We start from the raw sequence: 15991 nt of genomic DNA on the forward strand, positions 1-15991 counted from the left end.
TGGAACAGTGTCAGAAAGACATGAGGTGATTAAAGCAGTTTTAAGCAGCTTTAAGTGGGTTTGCGCTGGTTTATGCAATGCACCACAATGCAAAGAGATGTTTAGCCCCACTTAAACCTGCGCTATTTCCAAAAAAAAAGGGAAAAATGGGGCGATAGGAAATTGGTGAAATGGGGGCAAGCAGGGGGAAAAATAATGTGAAAACCAGGTTGGGATGTGCAGGACAGGTGTAGGAAAGGACTGTAGCTCCCCAATTCTTCTACAGCAACAGCTGTGCAGGTTATGGACAATTTAGAATTTGGAGCCTCACATCTAAGAGGGAGGGGTGTGGGTGACACAACTTTGTTGATTAATTGCTGTAATGATTGACTGATGTCAGTGTAGGTGTGGGTGAAATGGAGAGCTATGTATGGGGGGAATATTTTTTTTTGTGGGACAGATGCCCATTTTTTTAAGAAGAGAGTGTAATGTTGGGCAAGGGATATAGGTACATGTGGGGAGGTAAATTGGGTAGGAGAGGTAGCATTTGCAAACAGACAAGACAGACAAGACAGCAGACAGGGGTGGTGTATGACACATGAGGGGGTAAACACTTTGGATGGGGAGGTTGTTGTGGAATCAGAGAACCAAGTGCCCTCCGACGGCAGCAGTAGGACTGAGCTCCCCACCCATGGGCAGTCACGACTGCTCCTTCACGGCCCTGAAGGTGACTGTGCTGGAGGCTAGGCACCAGGACATGCTTGCCCCTCCAGTGCACCAGTCTGCCATCAATCTGGTGCAATCGATTGTCCATATCATGCTGGACAATCCTGCGCATCATCCCTGGGAGCTTTCTCTGGGTGACCACTCCCTTTCTGTGCCCTTTACATGGGGGGGGCAGACCCCATCCCCTGAGGTGGTTCCACCCTTGTGTAGTTCCAGGACCAGTGGAGGGGGCAGCTCCAGGTTGGGTCCAAGAAGTGCTGGGACCTGGTGCCAAGGCCAGTTGAGGTGGGGTAGGAGGATCCGCAGTAACCGGCCTACTCACTCATGCTATGGTGATGAGGTTTTTTCAAAGTGTAAAGGTTAGTCATGTACAGCACATTTAACCATTGGTTATAACAGCATGTAAGGGTGTTCCAATTAAGCTAGAATGATAATATTGCATAGCATACAGAACAAAAGAATAAATGGAATAACAGTCAGTATTGTAACAGCATGCCAGTAACAGTTAAGGTATAAGGCCAACAATATTGGTATTTCAACAAGGTATGTTAGCATGCAACCATTATAATAAATAAAAATAATAAAACACAAGGCTCAACATTAGGTTATGAAAACAACATATGTGAAAAGGAAACCATACCTGCAGTATAACAATAATTATTTGTGATGCAGATAAGGGGTGGGGGGGGGAGACATCCCATTAACAACAGTATAGGCTATATTGTTTGCAATAGTACTGTTCTATACTCTACAGGTCTGCCCTTGCTTTATGTATACAAGTACCCTATAGCTTCTGTAGCATGTAAATACCTCTCTAGCAATCTGCATGGGACAGTATTGGTCAAGCTGTAACACCTACAGGTACAAAACTACAGGGGACTATTACATGTCAGGTGAATATATATGACTACCAAGGTGTACTGTGCAGTGTTATTGTGTGAGTGTACTACTGAGATACTTCAACTGGATGTTATATCCGTGTCCAAGGGTTTTGGCAACAGTGATCTCTATCTGTGACAGAGTGACACTTGAGAGACATGTATAGTACAGAGTGCAGACAGTTTACACTTATGCTGCTGTCCTTGGCAGACATGGGTTTTGACTATTGGCCGACATTCACAGATGAACCATGCCATTAATAAACCATTTTATTTGTCTTATTAACTAGGAATAGTAATGCACTTATTGATAGTTTATTTAATGAAGTCTTACCACCTTGCTGAAGAATAATGTTTACACACTAGTACACCTGGACACAGAAATTACTATACCATTCATACAGCTACTACAGACATTTATTTACCTGTAAGTCCTGTGGGGAGAAAATCTGTCAATGATTCATAACTGTTTCTATACATATTCAGTAGTACTTGTCTATTTCTATAAATATATAGTAGTACTTGTCCCTGAATTCAAACCCCAGTCTGTGTGTGGCAAAATGAGAAACATACATATTGTTTATCAAATTGAGCTTCTGAGCCACTGCTGTGTGTTAAATGACTGATATGTCCCTAGAGCTCACCTGGTAACAAAGTCTGACCTGATAATATAGGTAGAGTGTCACACAAGACTGTGGTGACAGTTGAACACACAAACATGAGATTCATGCATGACAGAGATGGTAGGTGAACTGTGTATTTATACTTGGAATGCAGGTATACACATGTAACCTCTAGTGGATGGGAATATGTGTGATGTGTACAGACCACATCGGAGTGGTGGCTTTTCCTACCTGACCCATATACAGTTGCAGATGGTATATTTGCAGTCTACTGCTATTACAGTGTCATACTTGCCTGCATCAGCATTACTACATTCAGGAATGCAATAGCTGAAATGCAAAGGTTAACACAAGACAATCCTGAGAGAAACACACTATAATACCTTAGATATTACTATTGTAGGTTCAGATCTTAGTGCAGAACAAATATCATAATGCATTATATCTTGTAGTACAGCTCCACAGCTACACTTTAGCAAAACAGTTCTTTATCGGCCAATCTTCAATCACTTCATGGTATTATACCCGTGTTTACTTCACAGCAATTGTAATAATCAATTTCTTGACCAGCAGCCCAAAATACATACAACATTTGCCACAACAAAAGCTTTATTAGGGGTGACATGAAACTAGTGATTGGTATACATCTAACAGTCTTTATTGTTGAACACTTTAAATAATGCAGGCATTGAAAGACAGTTGTTATTCCACAATGTATGCAGTCCTTACTTTATTTCCTTAACAATCCTGACTGCAGTTGTACTTTATTTCCTGAAAATTATGAATGTAGTTGATTTATTCCCTTCACATTATGAATGCAGTTATACTTTATTACCAGAACATTATTAATAATATAGTATACACTTGTTATTCCTTAACATTACTAATGCAGTAGTAACTTTCTTTCCTTTATATTAGCAGGTTTCATGCTTTCATCTATATTAAACTATACCTGCCATTACTCACTTATATCAGTCCAGGTCTATGAACACATTCATTGCTGTACATTCAAAACAGAATATACCTACTGTAGTTACTACTGTACTCTTTCTTCATTATATTAGTATATATTGCAGAATATATCTGTACTCACCACACTCTCGATGCAACCTGGCCAGCCGCCTTGCACGGGCCTCCAGGTTGCGAACTTTCTTGAATGCAGCTGTGGGGAAAGAAACACACCATTATGCATACCTGTCTATCAGATATTCATACTAAACTTTAGTAAATAAATGCTTCCTATACTTACAAACTTGTGGGGCATTGTCATCCCGAGCATCTTGGATCCACTGGGCCAAGAGTTCCCCCTTCCTACACTTCAGGTCATCATAGTGGTGATGCACCTGCTCACCAGTGTGCGGGATGCCAGTTACACTGTTGAGGTTGCATGCCAGCCAGTCCCAGGCCTCTGATTTGTATTCCGACCGCTGGTACTGGCCCTGCAGCCAGATGTCATGGTCATTCATGGGGAGCCCAACCATGACCCTGGACTCCAACATGCACCCACTGCTGTGCACAGAAGTGCAAAGCCTCCCCAACTCCTGCTATAGTTCTTGCACGGGTCAAACTCCAAAAGGTTCTGGCTGTATTCTCACCTGTTCAGCTTAAATAAGGCTGTTTTCCCACCCTTTACCACCATTGGACCATTTTTAAAAATTCTAAGCAAAACTTAGCACCATGCAAACCCGCCGAGCTCAGCTGAGCAGTGCTTGAACTGACAAATGCTTAGCAATGCCCAAAACAGAAAAACAGAGCTGCACATTGCTAATTACTGCTAAAACAGGCCCTGTTTAAGCATTGCTTGGCTTGGTTTAGCAGTGCTTAGCAGAGCTTAGCTAAGGGCAAACCAGAGTTCATTAAAAATTAAAAAAAAAAAATATATATATATGTATATATATATATATATATATATATATATATATATATATATATATATGTGTGTGTGTGTGTATATATGTGTGTATATATGTGTGTATATATATATATATATATATATATATATATATATATATATATATATATATATATATATATATGTATATATATATATATAAATAAGTATATATATATATATATATATATATATATATATATAATATTGAAATTAAGTGTTCATTATTGATACTTTATTATTATGTGTATCTATTTTACTTATGTTTCCTAAACTTATGTATTATAATTATGCTATCTTGGAGTGTGACTTTAATGTATTGACACTTGTGTCTAATAGGGGCTTTTCTCCTCGGGTGTCCACTGAAAATGGGCTTCTAGCCCAGCTGAACTAACCCGGTTAACAAATGTCAATGTATACATAATTAAAAATATATATTTTTATAACATTTTGCAATCACATGTAAAAGCTGAATGGTCTGTCTGTGTATTCAAACTGTGCGCCTATTGCACACAAGGCCATGACTCTAACCATTCAGCTACTGGGGATATGGTGATTATAGCTATACATTTCTATATAGCTGTCAGTTATGTTTAAGGACTGATGACCACCTCGCAGCACCACACAAACCCACTTAGCTATGCTTTTTACATTAAAATTGAAAGTATCCAGTTTCTATTTTTAGTTATCTGGCACGTGTCCATTGCTAAGCACCGTGCTGCGCAAACACAAAAACAATATAAAAAAAAAACATAATTAACTTTAATATTTTAGTGTCATCTAGCACTTTAACAGTGCAGGAGGTGTGTTACTCATCGCCAGACACTGTAACACACTCCCTGCACTGATTCAGTAACCATGTTACATGGCTCTCCTTCAATAGGGCACCTTCATTAGTATGCAAAACACGCTGCCAAGGGGGAGCTGCACACACGGCCACCGTACACTCCATGTAGGCCTTACACTATGCCTACATGGAGTTTATTAAATCTGGGAGTTTGTCTTTATATTATTCATTCTGAATGTCTTTCTTAATTTCTATACTTCCATTATAATCTCTTCTTGGCCATCTCTTCTAACTTTAGTGAGACTCACCTTGGAAAGCTTTGGCTTTTTGGATTTACTGATTGTTTTTCTTTCTTAGTGATCCTCTGATCCCTTAGATGAAGTGTTCCAAAAATGTAATTCAGTATTTCTTAATATATTCAATTCACTTGCCCCCTCAGAACAATAAGAGTGAAATCTCTATGCCTTCCCTGACTTTCTCAGTCAACACACTCTCTTTTGTATAAAAGAGATAATGCCTGGAAACTCTGGGCTAACACTAAATCCCCCTCCAAACTACATAACTATAAATAACCTTGTAACCTCTCTAAAAATAGGTCAACATTAACAAAAAAACTTTTACCTTAAACCTCAGATTACGTGTCTCAGCAATCCTAAAAAAAATTTGGAACACTATCAATCTTAACTTACACTAAGGCAAAAGCACAACCCCAACCCATGTCCTAATAATCCCCCGTTCAAAACAGCTACCTTACTTAACTCTTACTTTATTGACACTATCATTAAACTAATATCAACCTTAAACTCCTCTAATCCCATTGACCCCCCCTACCCCCTTAAACATAATGATGCCTTCTCTCTAAAACCTGTCCCCTCCAGCTACTTACAATGGCTACTCCGTAAGCTTAAGCCATACTCGCCTTCTGTTGACAACCTACCTCCATTCCTCCTCAAGCTAGCAGCAAACTGCATAACACATCCCATTTTCATCCTCATTAACCACTCTATATCTGAATCTACTGTTCCCTCAATCTGAAACAATTCTTTACTATACCTATCTACAAAGGCGGCAATTTCACTGAACTATCTAACTATTGTATTATAGCTATATTGTCCTCCTGCTCTAAAATACTTGAAAAATGTGTACATAAACAAATCCTGAACTATCTACTCTCTGAAAATCTATTTACTCCCATTCAACATGAATTTCGTCATCACCACAGTCCAACTACTGCCCTTATCTCTTTTTGCCACTTTATCTCCCTTGCCTGAGAAAATAACAAGCCTGTCTCCTGTCTCCTTATTGACCTAGCTAAACCTTTTAACACTGTCTCTCATAACATGCTTTTCTCCAAACGCTCTGACCTTAACCTTTCATCCTCAACCACCTCCTGATTTGCCAGCTACTTCTCCAACAGAACAATCGGTCAAATGGCTCTCCTCTCTATCTCTCTTTCTCTCCATTAAGATGGGAGTTCCTCAGTGTTCTGTTCTTGGTCCCTCAACATCTTTACTAACCACCTCCACACTTCCTGTCCTCACTCTAACCTCATTCAATATGATGATGACTCTACTATCACCTCATCTGGTGACACCCTCTCTGGCTTGCACACCGTCACTCAAAATTCCTTCAATTCTATTGAAAATTGGATCTCTTACAACAAACGTATTCTTAATCCAAAAAGACCAAACTCATTCTATTTCTCCAAAAATCACTCTCACACTTCAAATCCTCCTTCACTATAACATCTCTTGACAATACAGTCACAAACATGGCAGCACACACTAAGCTTCTTAGGACAATTACTGATGATCAACTCAAATTCTATATCCATGTACACCACTGTATAAAAAAAAAATCACCAAAAACTTGGTTACTCTACAGAAATAAAAACAAATGACTATCGCACTTCTCTTTCTTATGCTTATCTTCTCTCTAGTCTCCTCTACAGGTCACAAATCTTAACTTACCTCAAGATTGGTCTTCTTTCTAAACTTGAAACCACCTACAACAAAACAGCTAGGTTTGCTGCTAATCATACCTCTTACCCACATCACTGTCAGTCTCTTAAGATATTAAATTGGTTAGAGTTCCCTAATCAACTTCTATACTCTCAACTCCTTATTATTCATTCCATTCTTTATAATTCCTCCTTCTGCCCTAGCATCTCCTCTCTTATCTCCCTCTACTCACCAGGTAGAAACCTCAGCAGTGCTGATCAACAACTCTTGGATATATATATAAAGCTAAAAGATCAATAGGCCTTAATCTATATAGCTACCCCCCTGGCCTGTCATGGAATAAGCTTTCTTTGACCATCAGAAAAATAACACACACACACACACACACACACACACACACACACACACACACACACACACACACACACACACACATGAATTTACAAAAAAAGCTCTCAAAGAATATCTACTTAACAATTGGACATGTCACTGTAAAATCACTGCTTGAACTTTCTTCTCCTAACTTTCATAAATCTCAGTCTTCCTAACATTTCTAAATACACCCTCATTACTGGTCTTCTCCTTACTTCTTCTGAATTGTTCTACTTCTGGCTGCTGTAAGTGCTCTCTGTCTCCTATATTTTTTCTTTTATTGCTGCTACTTTCCATACATCTATCACCTTAAACCCTCTCTCTGAACCTTTACAAATTCTATATTTCTTATCTCTACCTTTTTTTCCTTCGTGGTATTTATTATCTCGATTTTGTAAAGTTGTATAGCTATTTTTAGCAAACTCTGTACATTGTCTATTAGCAGGATTATTGTTTGGAAGTAAGTGTTTTCAACACTGTATTCTCTTTTTATTGTTATTTTTTGTACGAATTGTTGATTGTTTAACCTTTTGTAAAGTTACCATGTACTATTGTGGAGCTTTTCCCCCTGGGCCTCTGCTGAAAGAGGGCTGTTGCTCAGTCAGACTTTCCCAGTTAACAAATGTCAAATAAATAAATATATATCCACTAGTAATCAGTTCACTGTTCCTTTTCCATTTTTTTCTATCTGCATAGCTTTCTGTGGTGTTGTGAACACAAAAGGTATAATGATGGATGTACATGATGCAAAAGAAAGCCTCAGTCCAGTTGCTTTACTACAGTTGCCATAGCATCTGCAGTAATTGCCACAGTAAAAGTAGACAGAGCAGAGACATGACAGGAGTTTGGGTCCAGAGCATCCAGTGGTGGTGACCATCAGTATATACCCAGAGCTGCTGACAACACAAAACAACAACATAAACTGATCTGGATAGGTGAACTTCCTTTAACTATCAAGATGGTCAGTCTGTGGATGCAATGAGCATGGGTTTTCTGAAGTGTGTGATCTACTTTTATGTAAAACTGAGCTAGTGTTAGTTAATGAATCCATCTCATATTTTATATTCTATTTCTAGCATATTTATTATGATGTATGGTGATGATAAAGGAAACCATACAGACCCCAGTCATGCATACTTCATAATGAAGAATTTCACTATTGTGAATGATTGTAAGCCAATATGGCATTATGGGTAACTGCGGCTCACACTGCCATTTATAAGTATTGTAATGTGCTATTTTAAGAGAAGGCTCATTTACTGAATCACTGATGAAGATGTGGTTTATAAACTAACAATCCAACTTCAGTTAGAAATACATACAGCAGTGCAAACTTTTGTGTCTAGCCTCATTCATCTATTAGCAATCCCAGTCATGCTTTGCTGATGCTACAACAGGACATCTAGCCCAAGATTACATAGATGAACCTGTTTCTCAGACAGAGAAGATCAAACTTTACTACTCATGTGAGATGAACAAACTATAAAAGCAGCATGCTTATGCCTGTACCTGATTAGTGGCTTGCTGTTTTATCTCCATGATGATGGGTCAACCTCACCATCTCAAAGTTGGTGATAACATTGGCAAATATGAGTTGTGATAATGGATGCAATAAGTTATGGATAATGTACTAACCTGCTATGTGCAGCACACCATGCTTTGTATCAGCCTTGTAACCTATAAAGATAATAATGGTAATGCCACATACAACCTGCCTGCAAGGTTTTGATGCTGGTGTTGTCTGATGCTGATTATATTCAGGTAATGCACTGCTAAGCACTCACTATATGAGTCACATAACTGTAACATCCCACATACATGCAACATGTTACTCTTTATGTTCTGTGCATAACTAATATATCATGATCCATTACTGTTTACCATGTATTACTACACCTTTTGCCTGAGCTTACAAGTTTTAGGGGTGCATGATATGTCAACAATTACTTCTGGTATGCATGACATGTCTCAGAATCATTTTATGCGTATAAGTAAGTTATTACAGAGAATTAAAGCAACAAGCCATTAATGACCTGCTTCTTGTGATACAGGGTTTGATTCCCACAGCCTTCATTTGCCTACTGTGTGATCTTGAGCTAGTCCTTTTAATAGGCAGAGGCTTGGGGCAAATGAGAAGCTGGGCTAGGATCCTCATGGTCTCCTGGATTGCATTCCTAGTAACTAGTTATAAAGCGGGTACTCATGACAAATGTTTTAATTTTGCAACTTTATTACATATGATACCCAGGAATTTATCTAGAATGTTAGAGGAAATAGTATAGGTCACTCCTGTGGTGTCTCCCATATAGGGCTGGAATGTTCCAGATGTTGCTATCCTCATGGACAATCATAATGTTCCTAGTTTTTAAAGTAAAATAAATTCTCCTACATGTTATATGCAAATATGTGAAGGGTATCTGGCACATGGCCTGTATCAGCTCAGTTTCCCTTCAGCTTTCTCAATCACCTCCTGAACAGGTAAATAGATTTATGTGTGCACTGCTACAGCACTGAGATCACTGTCATCTGATTGTACTTTCCAGAGCAATAGGTTGTTCTCTGACAGACATCAACACATTCATTTGATGAGTTTTTTTTTTTCACAAAAAGTAAATCATCTTACTCTTGGTACAATTACACCTTGTGGCTTTCTTCAGTGATTTTTCTCCTATCTTCAAGAATGTCATATATGCTCCAACATACTTTCTGAGTCATGCATGCCGAACAAGTGGCTAGCATTTGTTTATACAGTTTCCCATCTGTATACCACCGGTGCATACATTCTCTTGTATTCCCAAAATACTTGTGTATATTCACATGCTCTGTGAAGCATGTTTTGGTACTGGCCCTATGGATCTTTATATAATTTTTTTGTTTGTTTTTGTTTTTGTATGTAACTTCCTATCATGTATCCAAGTTCTTTTAGCAGTGTTGTATAACCAATTTTCTCAAACACCTTGTTTCAAGGCTACAAAGCAATAAAAGAAGCTTCAGTTTTACAAATGATAAGTTGTAATACTCACACTCTGACATAAAATTTCTGTGTAGGACTAAGACACACAATAATGTTCTTTATTACCTGAAAAAGCATATTAAGCTTTTGCTGAGAAATCAATGTATAAAATAAGATATTCAATTCTCTAACCAAAACTACGTAATTTACGTTTTAATGTACATAAACAATTTCTAGGGATTGGTATGATACATATATTACTACACAGCTATATACTTGTAAGGCATCTGTACACTGGTCTTGTTTCTAATGCTGAGAATGGAAATATGAAATGTTATGTTATATTCTTATCCATCATTGAACAATTGAAGAATGATACTAAGAAGTCTATTATGCTAGATAAAAAGAGATACTACTGCAATCTACAACAAAAACACCAAAACCAGCCACAAAAATTCTGGTCAGGCATAAATAAACTTCTCCACCCAGGTCAATCAACTACCCCTACCCCCCTAACTACCCTCCAACAACCTCCTAAAATTGTTGCCAACAATTTTAATACTTCCTTTATTGAACAGTACAATCCCTAGCCAGCAAACTATCTCCCAATACCCCAACTACCACCAATCCTTCACCTGATAATAAAATTCCCTTCAAGCTTGATCCAGTACCAACATCTTTTATTAAGTCCCTATTTAAGAAACTGAAACCCGCCACCCTCTCAGCATACCTACTACCTGCAGAATATCTCCAAAAAGCTGCTAATGGAATAGCATACTCCATTTCAATTTTAATCAATAGAACAATTCTCGAACCGTATATCCCCTCCATCTGGAAAATCTCCCACACTATTCCTCAACACAAAGGTGGAAATTCCACTGAACCTTCAAATTACAGGCCTATATCCATTATGTCTCCCTTGGCTAAAATAATGGAAAAATGTATCCATAAGCAACTTCTTGCCTATCTGAATCAAAATTCTCTCCTAGCCCCCTCCCAGCACACATTTATACCCTGTCATAATACAACCTCAGCCCTTCTCTCCTTCTCTCACACATAAATCAAAACCATAATAACAACAAGTTCTCCTCTGCCCTCTTCCTAGACCTATCCAAGGCATTTGATATGGCAAACCACCAACTACTCTTAGACACACTAAAATCACTCCCCATAGATAACTTAGCAATTAACCGGTTTCATTCTTACCTAAGTGACAGATAAACAAGCTGTACTATGGAAGGAGAATCTATCATCCCTTTTACCTGTCACCCTTGGAGTCCTCTTCTATTCTCCTTATTCATTAATGACCTGCATAAAGTCATCCCAAATGCAACTTGTATTCAGTAAGCAGATGACTCCACCTTAATCTGCTCTGCCACCTCCCCCTCAGATCTACAAGCTTTATCACAAATCACTTTCAACCAAGTAGATAACTGTATCACAGGTTGCAGACAATTATTAAATCCAAACAAAACCCAACTATTGCTCTTCTCCCCAACTTGCAAGATCCCCTCACCACCTCTCATAATAATGTCTAACAATGGCACCATAATTTCCCCAGAACCTAGTATTAAATTACTGGGAGTAATCATCGACAACAACCTTAAGTTCGATGCTCACATAGACAAAACTATTAAAACAGTTAACAAAAAATAGGCTCTTTATACAGGATTAAGCAATTCCTAACCCCATCTGCTAGAACTGTTATTGCCTATACACATCTGCTATCGACCCTTCTTTATGACTCACCCATCTTTGCTAACCTAAGCAAATCAAACCTCAATAAATTGACTAGCTGCTACAATAATATTGCCAGATTTGCCACAGGGTCAGCTTATAGAACCCATCACTGTGTTAACCTTTAATCATTAGACTGGCTAGAATTACCCATCCTACTGCAAAATAACCAATAGTTGTTCATAAAATTCCCTACCAAACAGACAGTACACCCATACTGAAAAATAATATCACCCTCTATAGTAACCTAAAGACCCTTTGCTCTTCCAACAAAATGCTGATACAGACTGTTAAAACCAACAATTCAGCTGGTGCATCACTATTCTCCAACTCTGCCGGAAAAAAAACTGGAACCTTCTTCCTGCTGAACTCAACAATGACCCCTCCTTATCCCAATTCAAAAAATCCCTTAAGAAATACCTAAAAATGCATTGGCTTTGTCCCTGACTAACCCCCACACAAACAGAATCTATAAATGAGAACCTCATTGCAATCATCTGATCCTCTAACTGCTTAGAATTTTGTATATCTCTCTCCTACTGAAAGATTTAAAGTTAAGATGATACCATGTATGTTAACCACCATTTGTTAGAATTTCCCTCTTTTTAAGATAAATATCACTATTTCTTTCTCATATACTAACTTCCAACCCATCCTGTGTGTACGTGAGTAAAAATTGTACCTGTCTGTATATATTGTTAAACAAATTTCAATTTTGTGATAATTCACTGAAATAATTTCACTGTAATTACACTAGTTATGTACACTTGGAGGTTTTCTCCCCTGGCCTCCACTGAAAATGGATCTGTATCCAGTCAGACATTCCCGGTTAACAAATGTAAAATCAAATAAATAAATAAAATAAATGAAAATAAATATTTTGCTGTCACACTCACTTAAACAACTATAATTGATATTATGACAATTTGATATGCATACTATTTCACTCTCGTTGGATAAGCTATCATAACTGTGATAGGATTCACAGCATCTAGCCAGAGGAAATTCATTGAATAACAACACTGATAAATGAAATTACTGAAAAAAATTTCAATGAACTTCTGAACACTTTTTTTTTGCAAGGGTGAAACTCCTTGCACCCCCCCCCCTTGAGGACCCCATGCATTTTCAACTGCCAAGTCCATTGTCACCTAACAGAGAAAGTGTAAATGCTATCATTCTTGTAACTGGCTTCCAGTGAAATGACTTGTACTGACACAGACTGAAAGTGCCTTTGGGAACTTGCCTGGATTCCTAATAAAAGAGAAGTAAAACGTGTTATATCCACTAAGTATTATTGTTTTCTAAAGATACATTACTCATGAATATAATTTCAGGAAAGTCAAGATCATCATTTATTGAATCTCAACAGTCTCTACAATGTAAAAAAATAAAATTATTTTTGAACTTTAATCTAGTCTATGGCACTGGTCTTTATGTTGACACTGGTTTCAGAAGCTCTCAGCCCAGAAAGGGAACACCCACAGCAATTTTGCACATCTGAAGTAGAATAAATGAGTCAAAATCAATGTAGCCTTCAGAAAAGGAATCTGAATATATATAAAGTCACCAATGGTATCAGATAATTTTGGCTGGAGGCTGTGAGTACAGGCCTGTGTAGATCTCTCAAGAAAGTCCATGAGAACATGTTCCGAGCTAAGCTGGGTGCTGCTACTCCATAGCTTAGCCAAACTGTTTAAGGTTTCTTTCATTTACTGTAAAAGATGCCATAACATAAACACTCTGTTTGGACTTTTATAAGGTTGGAAAGGGAGAAGATAGGAAAGCTGCAAATAGGGGAGAAGAAAATAAGAGACCACAAAGGGCACAAAGAAGAAGACATTAAGAGGGTTCTGCAGGATAAAGTGGGAGAGGAGGTATACCTTTTTTGTGGGAGATGTATTCCCCATTTTCCAACTTTTTTCAGAGGAAAGTTGCAGAAGGAGTAAAGTAGAGGGTATAGGAGAAAGGGTTAGAGATAGACACAACAGACAGGAACACAATGGCAGGCTGATAGGGAAATAAGACATACAAATGACAGATAGAAAGAAAAGGGAGGAGGAAGACATTTGACAACTATTTACCACCCTTATCTAGAGAACCTTAATTATTTTGATGTCACTGGAGATGGGTATCCTGATGGTGTGGGGTAGGAGGTTTCAAGTGGCTCAATGGTAAAAGCGACAGAGTCAGAGAGTGTTGTACTCACTGAAGTAGAGATTGTTGTGATTGCAGGCTCTTATCAACCACTCTCTCAACCACAGCCATGTCCTGAAGCTCATAGTGCTTGTGGCTTTCAAAGCCTCTGTGCATGGGGGGGGGGGGCAGAGGGCAGGAGCTGCCATCCCTACCTTATAGGTACATTCCAGGACAAGCAAGGGAAGGTGGTGTACATTCCACTCACTTAGAAGGTGAATGAGCTGCCCCAGGGCCTTTTGGACTAGTAAAATAAAGTAACATAAAGGCAGAGAGAAAAAAAATGAGAGAGAGAGAGAGAGAGAGAGAGAGAGAGAAATGGAAAATAGAAACAAGAAATGGACTCATAAGTGTTTTGCAAACATTATAATTTATTTAGTAAACTGAAATTAAACATTTATGTATTTATTCATCCCTTGCCATTAAGCAATTTTACACATGTTTTTACTTATTACGTGAATGGCTGTATTCTGAGAAATACTTATTGGTAGCAATTATATACAAATGCTGTAGATATAGCTAACCTACTAGCTGACAGAGTCAGTGAAAACTACACCCCTCTGTCCCCCATCAGTAAATCAGGACATCCCCAGTACCTTCCCCCCTCCCCTTATCTCTAGGAAACAAGTCATCACTGCCCTCTCAAAGGTAAAAAAAACCAGCCTCCATGGGACCCGATAACATCCCAGGTTGCATCCTACATTAACTCAGAAATGAAATTGCAGCACTATTAGGCGCCCTATTCAACCAAAGCCTGAGTACCGGCTTTTCCCCAACCGAGTGGAGGACAGCCACTCTCATCCCTTTACACAAATGTGGAGCGTCCACCAATTTGGGAAATTATAGATGCATCAGCCTAACTAGCCTGATCTGCAAGGCCATGGAATGGATTTTCATGGACCTCATTAACAGGGATATTGGCAACCTCCAAACACTCGACTCCACACAGTTTGGCTTTGTCAAGGGAAGGTCATTTCTGTTAAATCTGGTTGACTTCTTTGAGACAGTTACCAAAGCTATGGACGAGGGGAAGATGGTGCACACTGCCTACCTTGACCTGGCCAAAGCATTCAACACTATTTCCCACTTGGGCATAATAGATAAACTCTCTCAACTAGGCATCAATCCATATATTAACAGATGGGTAGCGAACTGGCTTACTGATAGAACCCACCTAATCAAAATAGTGGAAGCCACCTCAAGCAGTATACCTGTAACAAGTGGCATACCTCATGGATCGGTCTTGGGGCCCTCTGTTATTCAGGATATACTTCTCTGAGGTGCAGGCCAAAACCAGTGGGCTATGGCTGTCCAAGTTTGTAGGTGACTGCAAGCTGGGTGAGGTCATAAATTCTCCAAGTGATGTGGATGTCCTCCAAGAGGGTCTCAGCCAAACAAATGACTGGTGCATAAACATGGCCTCAAGCTAAATGCCAAAAATGCATTATCACCCCCTTTGGAGAGAGTGACATCCCCATATATTATCACATTAATAACAATGTCCTACACACAATCAGTCATGAGGGATTTGGGCACCCAGGTTGATAACACCCTGACTTTTGACCACCATGTTGCTTCCACTGCACAGCAAGCTTTCTAAATGGCCCACCTCATAAGTAAGGGTATCTCATCCAGGGACAAGGAGGTCATAACATCCCTGTATTCTTCCCTTATAAGGCCAGTTATTGAGTACAATGCCCCCTTTGGCATGTACCTCACAAAGCACTTGCAGCAGCTAGAGAGACAACAGAGGTTCTTCACCAGGAGAATCCAGGGCCTCAAACATCTACCCTACACAAATAGGCTAAATTCCCTGTCCCTCCACTCAGTTTCATACAGACTCTTCAAAGGTGACCTCCGTCTGGCATATGAAGCAATCTCAGCTCTG

The sequence above is a fragment of the Protopterus annectens genome, chromosome 10.part0, assembly GCF_019279795.1.
Source record: "Protopterus annectens isolate FY-2018-M chromosome 10.part0, PAN1.0, whole genome shotgun sequence".
NCBI classification, from domain to species: domain Eukaryota; kingdom Metazoa; phylum Chordata; order Ceratodontiformes; family Protopteridae; genus Protopterus; species Protopterus annectens.